The sequence below is a fragment of the Puntigrus tetrazona genome, chromosome 21 (genome assembly GCF_018831695.1).
Source record: "Puntigrus tetrazona isolate hp1 chromosome 21, ASM1883169v1, whole genome shotgun sequence".
Lineage (NCBI taxonomy): Eukaryota > Metazoa > Chordata > Actinopteri > Cypriniformes > Cyprinidae > Puntigrus > Puntigrus tetrazona.
This window is the reverse complement of record NC_056719.1, coordinates 687,494-703,083: the sequence shown is the minus strand read 5'-3', so window position 1 is coordinate 703,083 and position 15,590 is coordinate 687,494. Positions and strand designations below refer to the sequence as shown.

The 15,590-nt window shown below is 36.6% G+C and overlaps 1 protein-coding gene across 1 annotated transcript in view; it reads right to left on the bottom strand.

The window, feature by feature from the left end:
* ccbe1 (collagen and calcium binding EGF domains 1) overlaps nt 1-15,590 on the bottom strand; it is a 46,194-nt gene that overhangs the window by 19,976 nt on the left and 10,628 nt on the right. The window lies entirely within an intron of this gene.

The window sequence follows — 15,590 nt, the reverse complement described above, 5'->3', positions numbered from 1 at the left end:
CATGAAAACTGTAACGTAATGTTGGTTACTCGTTTTAGGTTATGTATTCAGACTATTTTTTAGATGATTAAAATTAAATTACTTTTAGACTTCTGCTTTACAGAAAAGATGTTACAAAAGTTCTAGCTCAGATAACTGTCTTTTCAGATAATCATTTTTTTAAACATTCTATTAAATCAAAGATTTTAAAAAACATCATGGTTTCTGAAAAAATATTGTGCATTAATCACCTTTTATCAACATTGCTTTTCATGTTTCTTGACTTCCAAATCAGCATATTGTAAGATTTCTGAAGGATCATGTTAAAGCTGTTGAAAATCCAGCTTTGCCATCACATTTTAAAATATAAAAACATGATTTTAAACTGTAATAATAACTGTTTTTAATATTATTCTTTGAAAATAACATATAAAAACAACAAATAAAAAAAATGCAGCCTTAGTGAGCATAAGAGACAAAAGAGGGAAAATAAACAACAAAAAACTGTTTGGATATGTATGTATGTGGTTTGATGTAATTCCTGGGTAGTTGCAAAAAGTAATCATATTGGTTCCCCACCTGTTTTATCATTTGCCAGGAAAGCATCAAAGCAAATCTATCTTCAACAAGCTTCATGTTTTGAGGTATCGTTCATATCTGCAGCACAAGCAAACTGGGACAAGTCACGCACAGAAGTTTAATACTCAGGGTTTTGGGTTTATTCAAACCTCCAACTGAACGGATGAGCAATAATAACAGTAATGCTTGCCTAAGAAACGTCAAAACCTCAATCCAGCCTGAAACAAACTCGCATGAATTATTAACGCGACTCTTCTGTTTTTGCGATTTTCCTAATCGCGTTTAATTTGAAATCCATGTCCACAATGCTAGACAGGCACAGCTAAGATCCAAAAAGGAAAAAAAAAGTTCTTTTTTTCCTGGACAGTGATGGAAAACTCACCTCCAAGGTAAGACAGTCACATTCCCCTAAACCTTTCCCGCTCTAAGTGGTCATTGTGGAGATGTTCCTCTTTCGGAATGACAAGGAGACAACTCACAAGCACTAACAGAAATGATTCATTTTAACACTACGCTAAAATGATTTCCAAATGTTTCAACCCTCAAAAAAGGACAAAAACTAAAAATACAATGGGGGGAAATGGAATTTGGATATTAAGTAATGGTGATATCCTTTCCAAAAGTATTACTCACAAATTTTGTGGAACTGTTTAGTCTACTCTGCCAGAATAAGCTCTGTTGGTCTAATCTGGAAGCAAACTGATCAACATTGCTTAAATGGTGCATATTTAAAAAAGCATATCAGCATGTTGAACAATTAAATGCACTGGTTTGCAAGTTAATAAGATCATAAACAGCTAATATATTTTCATGCAATCACTTTTACAGCCACAGATAAAGCAAGGGGTCTGAGCTGGGCTACGGCAGACTGGTATGGTTTGCATCATGGAGCTGTTTAGGTGGTCTGAATCACACAGGAAAACTTTATTGGTTTTTTTGATGTTCGAGATGAAAATATCGGGACGTACAATTACTTACAAATCTCTCTAACACACACACAAAACTACAACCAAAACACAGTAAACCCTCCCAATATTAAGGGGCAACATCTGTATCTTGATATCCTGAAAAAAAAATAAAAATAACGCATAAAACAGACAAAGACGATGATAGATAGGACCATATGAAATCCTGTTACAGAAACAAAACTGCAAGATACAATTATTGAACATTTTGATTAAGGAGTGGAGAAATCACTGATAATGAAAGAATAATCAAGCTCCACAGCTTGGCACTGAACTTAATAGACTTGAAATACTGACTAAATTTGCTTGTTTTCAGAGAGACTATTCTTTTTTCCCGCTGTATCTTGCCCAGAACTAATAGGTGTCTTTGGAGTTCCCTCCAAGATAAAGAATTTTCCCACGCTAACAAGAACCTGCACCATTGGCTCCTAATGAAGGTTTCAAAAGTGATTTTAAAGTTTGATTCCAAAGTGATACATTTTCAATCTGGATGTCAAAGGAGAACCTTTTTGAAGTTATGACGCAACAGAATTAGAACTATGAAATATAGAACCTGAATGTTCTTAGGAGATGTTGCCATAGGAGAACCTTTAACTTCTTAAGGGTCGTCTATCTATGTGTTAATGCTGTATGTAGCACCATTTCTACTCTCTTATGAAGCTATAAATGCAAAAATAAATTGTATATGCAAAACAGTTGTAATAATTTTTAAAGAATGTTTAAGAGAGATCAGGGCAGGGTGGTCTGCCTCCTCACCCAATAAAAAGAAATCTCAAATTCTGAACTCAATTAGACCCATGTTAAAACGCAAAGCTGTAAAATCGACTGTTTAGTGCCACACAAGTGCCATAACTCACAGTTATATGGTGAAAAACATCAAAAACCAAGAGAGTCCATGGGGAGGAAGCCCTGAGAAGTGGAAGAGGAGGACAGAAGAGGCACAAATCTCCCGCTGTGGGAGGTGATGATGGGTGTGAGAGCAGAACGAGGTGGAGGTGATTTTCACACTTCGACGCATGTTTGCGTTCATGTACACACAGGCACTCAGGGTCGCATTCACTCTACCACAGTAAAAATCACACACGCATATGCACACCGCCGCTATAGAAACACAAACAACACATGGCACGGGTTACACTACAGCTGGCAATTTGCAACGTATGCAAATGAGATCTCAGTGCTTTCAGATTAAAGTGCAAGCGGCGACTTTAAGCAAGCATATTTTCCTGATACTCGCACATCTTTACAGCGTCTCAACCTGTGCTCAGGACAGTAAAGTCAGTCATTAAAAATCAAAGACTTCCATAAACACATGCAGGATAGTAAGGACGGTAGGTTTAAGCAGAATGAGATCCAAAACAAGAGAATCTCTTGTTTTTCCTGGTATGTTGACACCAAAGCCACCCTGATCCTCCACAAATACACAAACTCTGACATGTCCCTATCTTAACAAACATGCAACACTCTGAGAGAAGAACGCACAGAGAGAACAGCCAGAACTGACCCTGGACCTGTGTCTGCCAGGGTAAGCTTTCCAAAAATATTTTTAAAGCTTTGTTTATTGACTCTCAGAGCTGTTTATGCTCAGGTTTCCCTCCATCTGGTGCCTTCGCAAATATTCATAGTTTGAGGGTTTTTTATTTAATTTTTGAAAAATTCATATTCAATAAAGACACATAAAACCCAAACTATCATGAGCATTGGATAATACAAATTATACAATTATTAGGCTTATCCGTTTTATATTGTAAACAGAACGCCTTAATATAATCTCAAAATAAAGGGTAATTTAGTTATACATGGAGGTGACACAGCATGAAGTCTGCAAATAGGAATTTTAGGAACTAAATCCGTCCTGCACGAAAGTATTTATTAGTGTGTGCATCATTAATATGAAAAATTATACAGGCTTAATGGATAGTAAAACATGAAATCCAGCTGGACCAAATCCCGTAATGACCTAAACAGAGCCAGAAATGTTCAAACACGGAATCAAACTATACTGTATACATCACACAATCCAAAACTATGTAAATATACGAAACTTCACAAGGGCTATAATATTTTGCCTTGAGCTACCCCAGATGTTCTGTGCTGAGGTCTTATATAGATATACGGCTACTTACTCCGATTTATATTATGTGCATGACGCAGCACTGGTTTAATCTGAGAAGCTTGAAAACGCAAAACTAATCACAAGTCCGTGATGGTAAGTGTTCAAGCCTGATTCTTTCTAAATAAAAAGCAGCACATCAAAAGGAAATGACAAAATCAGTAGAAAAAAGGAAGACGAATTTTCTAATGTTAAGGACAATGGCACTGGCGTTTAAAAAACATGACGCATATTAATTTAAAACCTTTGAATCACTCCCCATAGCGGAGCGTCTGTTTTTAAAGCCTGACATTCTGATGAAGGCCAAAATGTACAAAATCAGTTTCTCTGATGACCATTTGTCATGACAGGACCTCTGAGAGTTACCATGAATGCAGTTAGACACATACTTCTAAGAAAGGCTTTTGCAACATTAAGCTCCTACATATGAAATAAATTCTATATAAACTCTTTTTTTCTTGATATAATGTCTTAAAAGGTTCCTGTTAGTAAACAATTCAACAAAATGAAACACAATAAACTCCACCAAAAAATTAAAAGGTTACTCAACCAAGAATGAAAATTTTGTCATTAATCACTTATCTTTGATGCCGCTCCAATCTCCGCCACGTCGTTATTTTGATTTTCTTTCACGGATTTGGAACGACATGGGGGTAAGTGATTAAGTAACCCTTTAAATAATTCATTTCTGTACTGAACTTGATGAACTGGGATTGAAGCAGTGTTTCTATACGCAACTAACTTTGATTTTAACATTTTGGGGACCTTCTGTCAGACAGATGTTTTCGTGCAGTAGATTATTATTCCAGAATACCATGCAACTGCAAGCCTTTACATCATTTACTATTTAACATCCTCTTGGGGCCAGATTGCAATGATAAGATCACACTGAAGAGCAGATGAGGATGTGAGGCATTGTAGTGTGGCCCGATTGCTCTGATGGTGCGCACGTCTCAGGAGGGGAGGATCCAGATGTGAACCCAACCTCGGGAGGTTTAAAACGGGATGAAATGGATTAGTTCAGGTCGAGTCACTCAGAAACAACCAGACTTTTAACCAAATCCTCATTATGTAAGAGAGAAAAAGAGAAAGCAATTGAATCTGCATGCAATGACTCATGGTTCAGTACAATGTAATAAGTGACTGAAAGACATATCTCATCATAATTATCCAATATCACTTATTGGTAATTCACATTGAGCCCTTTCCATTCACTTAAGCACCTGATTTCGACTTTTGACAGCGATTCAGTTCTCACAGAGCAGGTGTATTGCAGATTAAATAGAAAGGTTTGGTTAAAAGAGATTTAAACAAGTCAGTAAAGCATGAGCTGGGAGAGTTTTGTTTAGATATAATGTGTTGTTTTTCGTCAGCCTCTGCTAAATAAAATTGAAATTAGGGGAACTCTATGCACATGAATCTGTGAATGAGCGGTGAGACTCCAGTACCATGTCCAAACAAAAACAGGTGCATTAACACTGAGTCACATTCACTTTTAAACAGAGCTTCTACTTGACTTGTCAAGCGTTATTAGTGGGTACGGTAGCACCTGTGCTTTCCTAATGCTGTGTTTATTTAATTTCCCACGCTGATGGGGATTCGGTTACCAGGAGAAAATCAGGTCTGGATTAGCGTGACCTCAACCCCACTCGCCGGGTTTTGAGAGATCTCTAATTACCTTAAAAACAAACTGAGCGGAGACCTGGAGTAAACACACTCACAGACAGTGTACATGGAGGAAATAACATTACATTCTGGCTACACTGACAAATTTACCATGGAATGCATAGAGCCTATGAGCAATGTCAGTTCAATTCAAATCAAATCAAATTTTTCTTGAATTGTAAGACTCTAAAAATAAGCTTCAAAATACAAAAAAGTGATTATGAAAGTCCTATGATGTCATAAGAGAACTCATAACAGATCCTATTGTTCTAAAATAAAATTATATTCTTTAGTGTTCTGTGATAATCAACAACATAAAGCAGCAAAAGCAAGCTTTTTTAAATTTTGTGATGAAACATTTCCAAGTAACCCATAAAAATAAATAGAATGAATGAAAACGTATGGATTAATTGAACGATAGAATAAATGATAGAATGAATGATAGAGCAATCAAATGCTAGAAAGAATGATACAGATAGAATGACAAAATGAACAGTAGATACATAGAATAATAAAAAAATAGATAGATAGAATCACAGTCAGAACAAATGATAACTACAGAACAGAATTAAGAACAGATCAAACGACAGCTGGAACTTTAGAATGAATGACAGATAAAAAAATAAAAAGAATGATTACAGATATATAAAAATACAAAAAATATATAGAATGAACAACAGACAGATTGATAGAATAAAGATGGAGCAAAAGAATGACGCAGGGAATGATAGACAGAACAACAGAACATATGAGCGAACAATAAAGACACAAACAATAGAAAGACAGAACGAGATAGATTAGAACGAATTATAGATAGAATACATAATGTACAATACAAAGCATGACAGAACAATAAAAAGCTAATTAAAGAATTACCGATTGATTGATAGAAATGGCTGAATGAATTTGTACTGATTTTTGTCGTAATTTACAGTTTTGAAGAAATTTGCACAGGATGTCAAAAGTCATAGCCATTCATCAGGTTTTGGACATATTTAACAGAAAATTGTGTTATATAATGGGCAGAGAACCAGAGCCTGGTAGTGTGTGATCCACTGCCGTTTAGTGTGCGATAATAATTCTCTGTAACCATTTTCAAAGTAGTGTATGATGTCTAGTGCTTAAAAGATTTGTTCAGATTTACTGTATTCCAGCCCGATGAGGAAGGTAATGTCAAAGGGACTAATGAATCATAAACAATAAGTCCAGGAAAGAGAATGTAAAAATAAATAAATCAATTGGGAGCATTTCAAACCCATAATGACTTTAGGATTAGCATAGCATTTGAACTTATGTGATACACCATATTTAATATTCACAGATACATTTTCCAGACTATCTAGCCAAGCACAGCACAGAAAGTCATCAACGATCACAGCTGGAAATCACAGGCTAACAAACGCACAACAACAAAAAAAAAAATCTCAATTTCCCTCATAATTAACATCCACATAATTGGCCAGGAGCCTAAGCCATTAGCAGCTGCGTAAGGAGGGCGGTCGTGGCGGGCATCTCTCTCCCCTGAGCACAAACCTCTACAGCTGGAAACTGTAAATTACACAGACCTCCATTAACGTTTGGTGATATATAATGAGTGTATAACTCAACGCAGACTTTATGTATGTGTGTGGTTGTTTGAAGTTTCAGTGTTACACATGTAAGGGTCTTATTAGAGCCTAGATCTCATTGTATCCTATATTGCATGTCTGTAAACGCCCTTCGCTTGAGTTGGGCCCCTAAAACTGATTTGATCTTGGTGCTTTTGTGCCAAGTTTGTGTATGTGTGTTCAGGGGGGTCTAATTGTTTTGATGGTGCTCTGACGCAGTGGGCCACTTCACCTTCCCTGCTTTAACGCTTAGAAGAATCTTGATAATGTGGCACAGATCAAGAGCCTGAAACCCACACAGACAAAAACTCTGCATTCCGCCACACTGGCCCCAGATGTGGCTCCTCGTTTTTCTTGTCTTCTCTCTGTGCGCACTGTAACACCACCCACAGGTCTTTTATGAGTCGGTGTGCCTCCGGTAACCCACTGGACTGAATTTTTCTTTTCCCTGCGCTTTAACGTTCACATTAAATCACAGAAGTGCTGGTGCTTGTTTAGGTGTAGCTGCTTGGAATGGGGCCTGACAGAACCGGCCTGCCAATGCAAAGATCTGCCTGTCAGCATTTCAGACATGCTAAGGTGATGAGAAACTGATATCAATTCAAGCTGTAATGGGCATTTAGTTCATCTGGAAAGCTTACGCTGTCATGGGCATCATGTGATACAGAATTTTTTCCTTTAGTATGCTGATTAAAGTCATTCATATGTAAAGTAATATATGGCAGGGGCGTTTGGCAATTAAAGTCCACATTTCAGTCTAATTTAATGTGTTCTTGACAATTACTTCAACCTAGATACTGCTGATAAAGCTGTATTATTGAAATGAAATGTCCTACAATTAAATAAAACTTTTAAAAAAGTTAACATGCATATATATATATATATATATATATATATATATATATATATATATATATATATATATATATATATATATATATATATATATATATATATATATATATATATGAACACACACACATATGTATATATAGAAATTCTGCTTGAAATTATAAAATAATAATATCACATAATTTGAACAGCTATCATATCATAACATAACATGATGATATAATATCTGATTTCAGACCTCTCATTTTTCCATTTTCTCCTTCACGGTATTTTTACAATGATTCGATTTCCTAACAATCCAGTGCTGATTTGCACGCCGTGAAGTAAATACATTTATATACCAGTTCACAAATTTGTATGGGTTCACAGCTTCACCCGGTATATCGGTCACATCTACGATGGAAATCAACGCTTTTAAGAAACAAGTCCAAGAAAATTCCTGAGCAAGACTGGCAAGCTGGAAAAGTTTCAGGAAACCGGAGATATTCGAGAAATGTAATCTCTGTGTTGAGTTGTTGCTTTGGGAAATCTTCCTTCTCTGTTGCTCTGCCCTTGCTCTCCCTCTATTGTTTTCACGTCACTCCTGTTTGCAATAAACAGCTCGAGAGAGGAATCTAGATCTGGCGCTGGCCAACTTTAGATCAGAAATCACTTACGGACAGCCTAATGTCATTCTGAGGAAGCATGCGTTGAGTGGATCTGTCTACTCCACTGTTAAAAAAAATGCCTTGTTGGTTTTGTCTATCTAGTGTTTACGTTACGATATGTGATCAGAAACTGCTTCGTATTCTCTCGCCATAGGCCAGCCAAGAACTGGAAGCAAACACATGGGATCAGCATGGGGAATTATCTGGAAGTTGTGCAACATACGGTCTATGCAAAATATGAAACAGTGATCAAGCGCTACTATTCCAACAATCATTCAAAGTTTTATTTAAAACATGATACCTCACACTGCAGCCGTTTTCTTGAAGGCTGTATTAAACCCCTGTGCATATGATGTTGCAATATTTAGGAATCACCAAAATTTTCAATAACAGCAGTCTGACATCCATCACGGTTCTCCGCAGTTCTCAGAGTCCTTCAAATATCAACACCTGGGGTCCGCAAACAATCTCAGGCCCCATGTGTTATAATAAAAACTGACATTTGGGTGATGTGGTCACTTTATGTAACTCACTTTATGTAATCTACGGCAACACTGTGGCAAGTTATCTGTCAAAACAGGCACTTATGTATAAACCGTTCATCGGTGCAGGGGTGAACCAAATGTCTGTCGTGGTGCGCTGGTTACTCAAGCAAGCAGTGAGAACGAAAGGCCTCGCCAGAAAGTTCAAGAGAGGAGAACGGCTGTCGGAAAATACTAGTGTTATGTCTCCAAAACACTTTGCCTCCTGGGAATACAGTTACAGGAAGGCATAAATTACAAAGAACAGTTACCTCTGAAAAGTGCTTGGATATCTTTTTGTTCTCAATATTTTATGCCATTCTTTTTTCGCATTTCTTCTTCCAAACGTCATATTTGGAGGAACTTCCTACCCCTGCTAAAAATATCTCTGTCAAAGCACAGGATGCTTTGCAGACCTGAGAAAAGTGCCTTTTATCACGAATTGCAGAAGGTACTGCACTTTTTCATAAAAGGTATAATTCATCTTGTTTTTTTTTTTTTTTTTGACTGGAGTAAAATGTTTTTCCTGTTACGTTCACTTCTTTGATTCACTTCCCAATTTTATACACTACAGCTGCCTTGGGACTCTAAAATACTATAAACATAATAGCCTGAATTGACTTTGGCGTTTATTATATAATTGCACTAGGTACAGAGGACAAGGCAATTTGTCTTGAAAAAGGATATTACTCAAAAGACGTGCTGTGCACGGGTCAGCGTCTGTGACTCGCTCTGACCGGGCAGCGTTTCTTTAAGAGAATAATTCTGGATCAAATCTTTAAGCTCCTGAACTGTCTAGCCATCTCAGTGTTAACCAGCCAAAGTTTAGTTAGTCTCCATGGTGCGGTTTACAGTGGTCACGCACAAGCCAAAGAAAAAGCTGTTGTGTAAAGAAAAAAGTGCACTTGAGGGAGTTAATGGTTATGCTGTCTCAAAAGCATCTGCAATACAACAGGGGAGTTTACAATCTGAAGTGGCTTCAAAGTAATGACTTGCATTTTGCATTTGAATTACAGAATTAACGTTGTTCAATCAAATGTTTTAAAGGGTTAGTTAATGCAGAAATAAATTCTGTCATTAATTACTCACCCTCACGTTGTTCCAAACCTGCAAGGGCTTTGTTCAACACAAATAAAGATATGTAATTTCCAGAAATGTGGTAAATACGTCAGTAAATTAGTCAAATTATGACATCAGAGGCTTTTCAACAGTTTTGCAAAGTTATGAAAACAAAAATAACATTCTTCAACCATTCCTTCTTCCGGCATTGTAGAGCGTAAACAATGTTTATTACGTTCATGTGTGCGCTTTCCCTCTGAACATAATGCTGGTTGAGTCAAATACATTCTTAAGTAATCTCCAAATTTAGTTTTCTTTGCATATAAAAAAGTATGCTTGTAGCGTCACAAAACTGAAGTTAAGCCACTGATGTCACATGGACTATGATGTATGTAGTGAGGAGAGATGCACAAATTTCTCCTGAAAGATATTACAAAAGGCGCAAGACTAGACAACCTCCCAAAGTCCCCTGAACACCCCAGAAACACTCAAACCCAAGCTAAAAAACCCGCTCACAACATTGAAAAATGATGTTGAAAATTCTGCTTTGCCCTACAGGAATATATTACATTTTAAAATATATTTTACAGTTGTGTTGAATGGGAATATTATTTCACAATATCACTGTTTTGAATTTTTTACCAAATAAAAGCAGCCTTGGTAGTTTGAAACAATGGTAGTTTGTGTGTGACGGTTTCTCCAAAATTTCCTGTCAAGCCTGGTCTTGTCCTAAACAAATAATGTATATCAAAACCTGCATGAATGGTTTGCTTAATTTAATAACTTCACGCTTAGTTACGCATTCCCAGTAGAAACATTGTCAGTGGTTTGGAAAATATTAAATCAGTCGCCACTTTTCAGAGTGTGAATGTGCAGATAGTCTGACACACTGGCCAACATAATAACATAAAACATAAATGAAAAGCAAAACTAAAACTGGTCTGATAATCACTTTGAACCTAAATTACACGAGGCGACCTGTTTGCAGAATATTTATGTCATTATCGTGTGAGGTCTTGTTTTTCCATCACATTCTAAATTCCCGACCTGAGATGCACATGTGAACCTCTCGGTTTGTGTTGTTGCACATGCTCACTGACATTAGAAATCGCAGACTTCTTTGTTTTCCTGACAACAGTCGAAGGGTTACAGAAAAGACCCCCCAAAGCCCATGTGGTTGTGGTTAGATGCAGTTCTGTCTCCTTTTGGCCAGTAATCACATGTGGAACAATCTCTATCCTCATCTCCATCTCTCTCCCTCTCCACACTCAGCAACCAGTCTCTTTATCCGGACCATCTAAATATCTCTTTTGAGCCTGTAAGCGATAAGGTTAATTAAACCAAACAAAGAAAAGATGTGCGTCGTCTCAGATACACAAACACCAGCCCTTGAACAACTAAGAAATCTGCGACGTCTGGCTTCAATATACAGCAGGCGGAGGAAGTCAAGGTATCTTCAGAAGCGTGTTAAAAAGGACTGGCACTGAATTTAACCGGTGTGATGTCTTTCACCTTGACAACCCCGGAAATTACAGAGAACATGCCCTTCTGTATAAGTTGTTATACAGAATCCACGTTTACGGACGTCCTTTCTTCGCATTTTACTCTCTTAACTCGAACCATACTACACCGCTGGCCTTGGGCCAGATCAACGATGAAGAAAGGGCTTCGACTACTGGAACCCTCAAAAGACTGACTATTTGCACAGTAACGGGAGTTTTTTCCAGGAAAATGTCAAGTGCATGGACTGACCATTTGAGCCGCTTCTCGTTTACACGTTTACTGCCGAAGGACGCGAAAGAATGATGGGATGAATGAATGAACACGTCCATCGTTTCTGAAAAATTTATCCTGGAGGCACTGACCTCTGAAAAGGGGTTTACAAAAACACCAAATCAGGACAAAGAGTTGTTGCTTGGAAACAAATGATTCAGTTAAGCGGAAAATATATTATACATGTCAACAAGGCGATTTTAACGATAGCCGCAGTTAAAGTATTCTCAGACAAAGAGGGTTTTTTCTTTCACATCCAATTTGTTGGAGAGTCAAAGGCTTATGGGGTATCAGATGACCAAGTTTTTCCCTGCGATTTAGCAAGAAAACTGAGTGGGTACAATTTGCATGTCCCGAACTGAAAACAGTGTGTCTGAGTGACTTATGTATGACCTGGAAAGTCCATCTGACTGACAACAATATTAAAATTCAGAAGCATATATTATAATGGTGGTACGATGTCAAAATATGCTTAAAAAAAGAGGACTGGCATCCAAATGCTTCAAAATCCAGCTGTTAGCAATAGAAAATGACTGGTACTGTAGTGCTAGAACATTTCCTTGTTTTCTAGTTAAAATCCTAGAGGTCTGATAAATTATCGTCTCTTCTCCTAATAGGAGAATAAATTAAGAGTTTAAATGACCACAAAATGTGTATAAAGCAAGACAGCAAAACAGAAACGAAATGCTTTGCAGTTAAATATGCGTTGAAAGTCCCAAAACAGGCAAATGGTTAACCACCTAAAGGAGGAAAAAAAACCCAGACTGTGGTTTTGTGGAACCACGTACAATTTCCTATGCAAACCCACATAAACAGTTTCTTGACAATTCATGCTTGACTTCATTATCCACTATACATCAGTCATGCAGTTTAACACATGTAATGTCTTTCCATAAAAATAAAGAATTAAAATAAGCGCAATTTAGCCACGCTGGGAATTTATAGCATTGGTGGGAAAAAGTCTACACATCCTGTATGATGTATGAAAATCTCTCAAGCATCAGATTCAGTCATTCAGAATGACTCAAAAAACATTTGCTACGTTTTCAGCAATTTTCAGTTTTAAAAGCTGCAAAATAACTAAAACTAATGCTGCCACTGAAATGTTTTTTTGAAGTTGTAAGTAAAACATTTATTGGAAGAAAATGCTATTTTATTTACTTTAAAATTCATGCTTAATTTAGTGTATTATTAGCAGTTTCTTTGTGATTATTTGTAAAACTTCCTATCAATTTCAGGGATTTTTTCAATAATAATAATAATAATAATAATAATAATAATAATAATAATAATAATTCATAAGAACACACATTATTTTTTAATTGTATTCTTATTTCCCCATAATTTTAAGAATTTATCTAGCATCATAATTCAAATAATTTTTACAGCTCAAGTCTAAAATGTGTTGCCTCGGATACAAATCTGGGAACCACATTTTTACACCCGACTCAGGGTATACACACAGGGGTCATGTTAACGCAAAATGTAGTCCCACTCTTATATTCCTCTTAAATAATCATTAGGCCCACGGTAGTAGTTCCATTAGAACACACTTAACAGGATAAAGGTGCACACACACATACACACACACACACGTTGACACAGTACAAAGCCCTATACATCATCAACCTGTGTCTCGACCATCCTGCTTTAATTCTGGTCAAAGCTAACATCTGTTTCTCTTTAGGAAGCCAAATCCTCAGTAGTCTGCATTCAAACTACTGGCACCTATTCAACACAAAACCCCCCTGAAACCATGGCAGGGGCAAATGAATATTGTCAAAATTACGCTTAAAAAGGATAAGTGTGCGGCAAAGACAGAGTGACAGCGCTATTTTTCATGCAGTTAGAAAGAGCCAAGAGTTTGTCAGTACTGCAGGGACTGAAACAGTTAGAGCACCGGGCTATTTTCAGTGATGACTAGACTCATCCTCACGTAGGGATCTGTTACGGGATTGTCCTGACAAGGTAAAATAGGGATTTTTTAAAGTTATATTAAATAAACACTCTTGCTTTTACATTCATAAAAACCCCCAAAAAGACCATGATTTTCCAAAAAACAAAACAATGTAGTGTAAAGTTCTGTCAGTTACTCACATGATGCAGCCGATTGGTTTCTTTTCACATCAGCAGTTAATATTCTTGCTGCTCAACTTTCAATATCTGATTATACTTGGCTAGTACTTAGTTGTGGTGCACCCTCCTCCTTCCCCAGCTCCACCTGTATAGATCTCTTACGGGGTGATTTCATGTATATTATATACAGAAGTTATTTCATAAATGTTATATGTTCAGCAGCAGAAATGCATCTGTCGCAGTAGATGATCTGTTAAGCCAAGACAAAATACATTAACATTATCATAATATAATCATAACAATATCATAATACAATGATACTAAAGACTAAAGTAAATGCTGTTGAATGTTAGAGTGATATATTTAAATTGTAGTAATATTTCACAATATTACAAAAAATACTTCTCTCTCTCTCTCTCTCTCTCTCTCTCTCTCTTTAAAAAATAAAATAAATAATAGAAAAAAACTTCACAGTTATCATAAATAGACTACATATTTGTATAGTTAAATTTTACTATTTAAATAGTGGAGTTAAATCTTGAGGTTATTTGCATTCAATCCAATTACATTTATATCACTAATTAAATATAATAAAGTCAATGCAATAATCCCATGAAGTCAGTAAAAAGTTAAAAGTTGTGCATACATAAAAGGTTTAGTTCATACACAAAATCCTATGATCACATTGCCCCATCCAATTTTTTCTTCCACTCATTTCCTTTCCATAAAACTTAAAAAAATAAAAGAACATCAGTTATATGCTAAAGATCTGTTTACAAACAGACAAAGTGATTTTCAGGTAAACGGTCAATTAACAAACAGTGCTCCGTGCAACATACTCAATGAATGTGCTGCCGAGAATTGAAATCACTATTATTGCTAAATTAGAAGTATAGCTTTTCCAAGCAGTACACAAATATTTGGTAAAACAGGATGTTTCAGTCACGCTTTTACAAGTGAGCCGAACTTGAACAAACAAACCTATCACAGCATCGTGCAAATGAGACCAGTTTATAGAAACACATGCCATTCATAAGAGCGAATAATGAGCAAGAAACAAATCATCTAAGACTTCGCCCGTGATTAACAGAAGCTTGGAGGTTTGCGGTAAACACGTAGACAGGATGAGTGGACCTCCGCCAAGCCAAAACCTTGAGGCTAATCCACAGCAAAGAAAGAGACGTGGATCAAACTCCCTGTTTTTCTGGCAAGTATGACAACATTTTTTATCTACCAACATGCTGAGTCACATTCTATTTGACCTGATCGCTAAAACACATGGATTACAAGAGGTCTCAGTGCCCGACATACAGGTCTGGACAGCTAGTATTACTGTAAGCGTGGATTAAAATAAAATAATACGCCCAGTTGTATTGTTTATGTGCCAGGTTACTTCATCTTTAATTGCACCCATCTAATCGTCTTCCATGTCTGCCATTAAAAAAGCATATAAAACATTATTAATATAAATTATAGGTAATCATCTTGTTGGGAAAAAATATTTTCACAGCCCCAAACAAAGATGCAAAGAGAGATAATTATCCAAGCCTAAACAAGTTTAATCCCACTTGATTGAAGGTCTGTTTTTCTTCAAGCTCTTCTGTGTTGGTAGTTTTTGTAGTGCTGAAACCTGATCTCAGAAGAGGAAACCAATGGGAACTGGATCGCTTATGGAGGATCATGAAGGTCATTACTATCATTTTGATAAAACAACTCTGGCAAAGAAATGCATCAACCCTGGCAGCTACATTCAA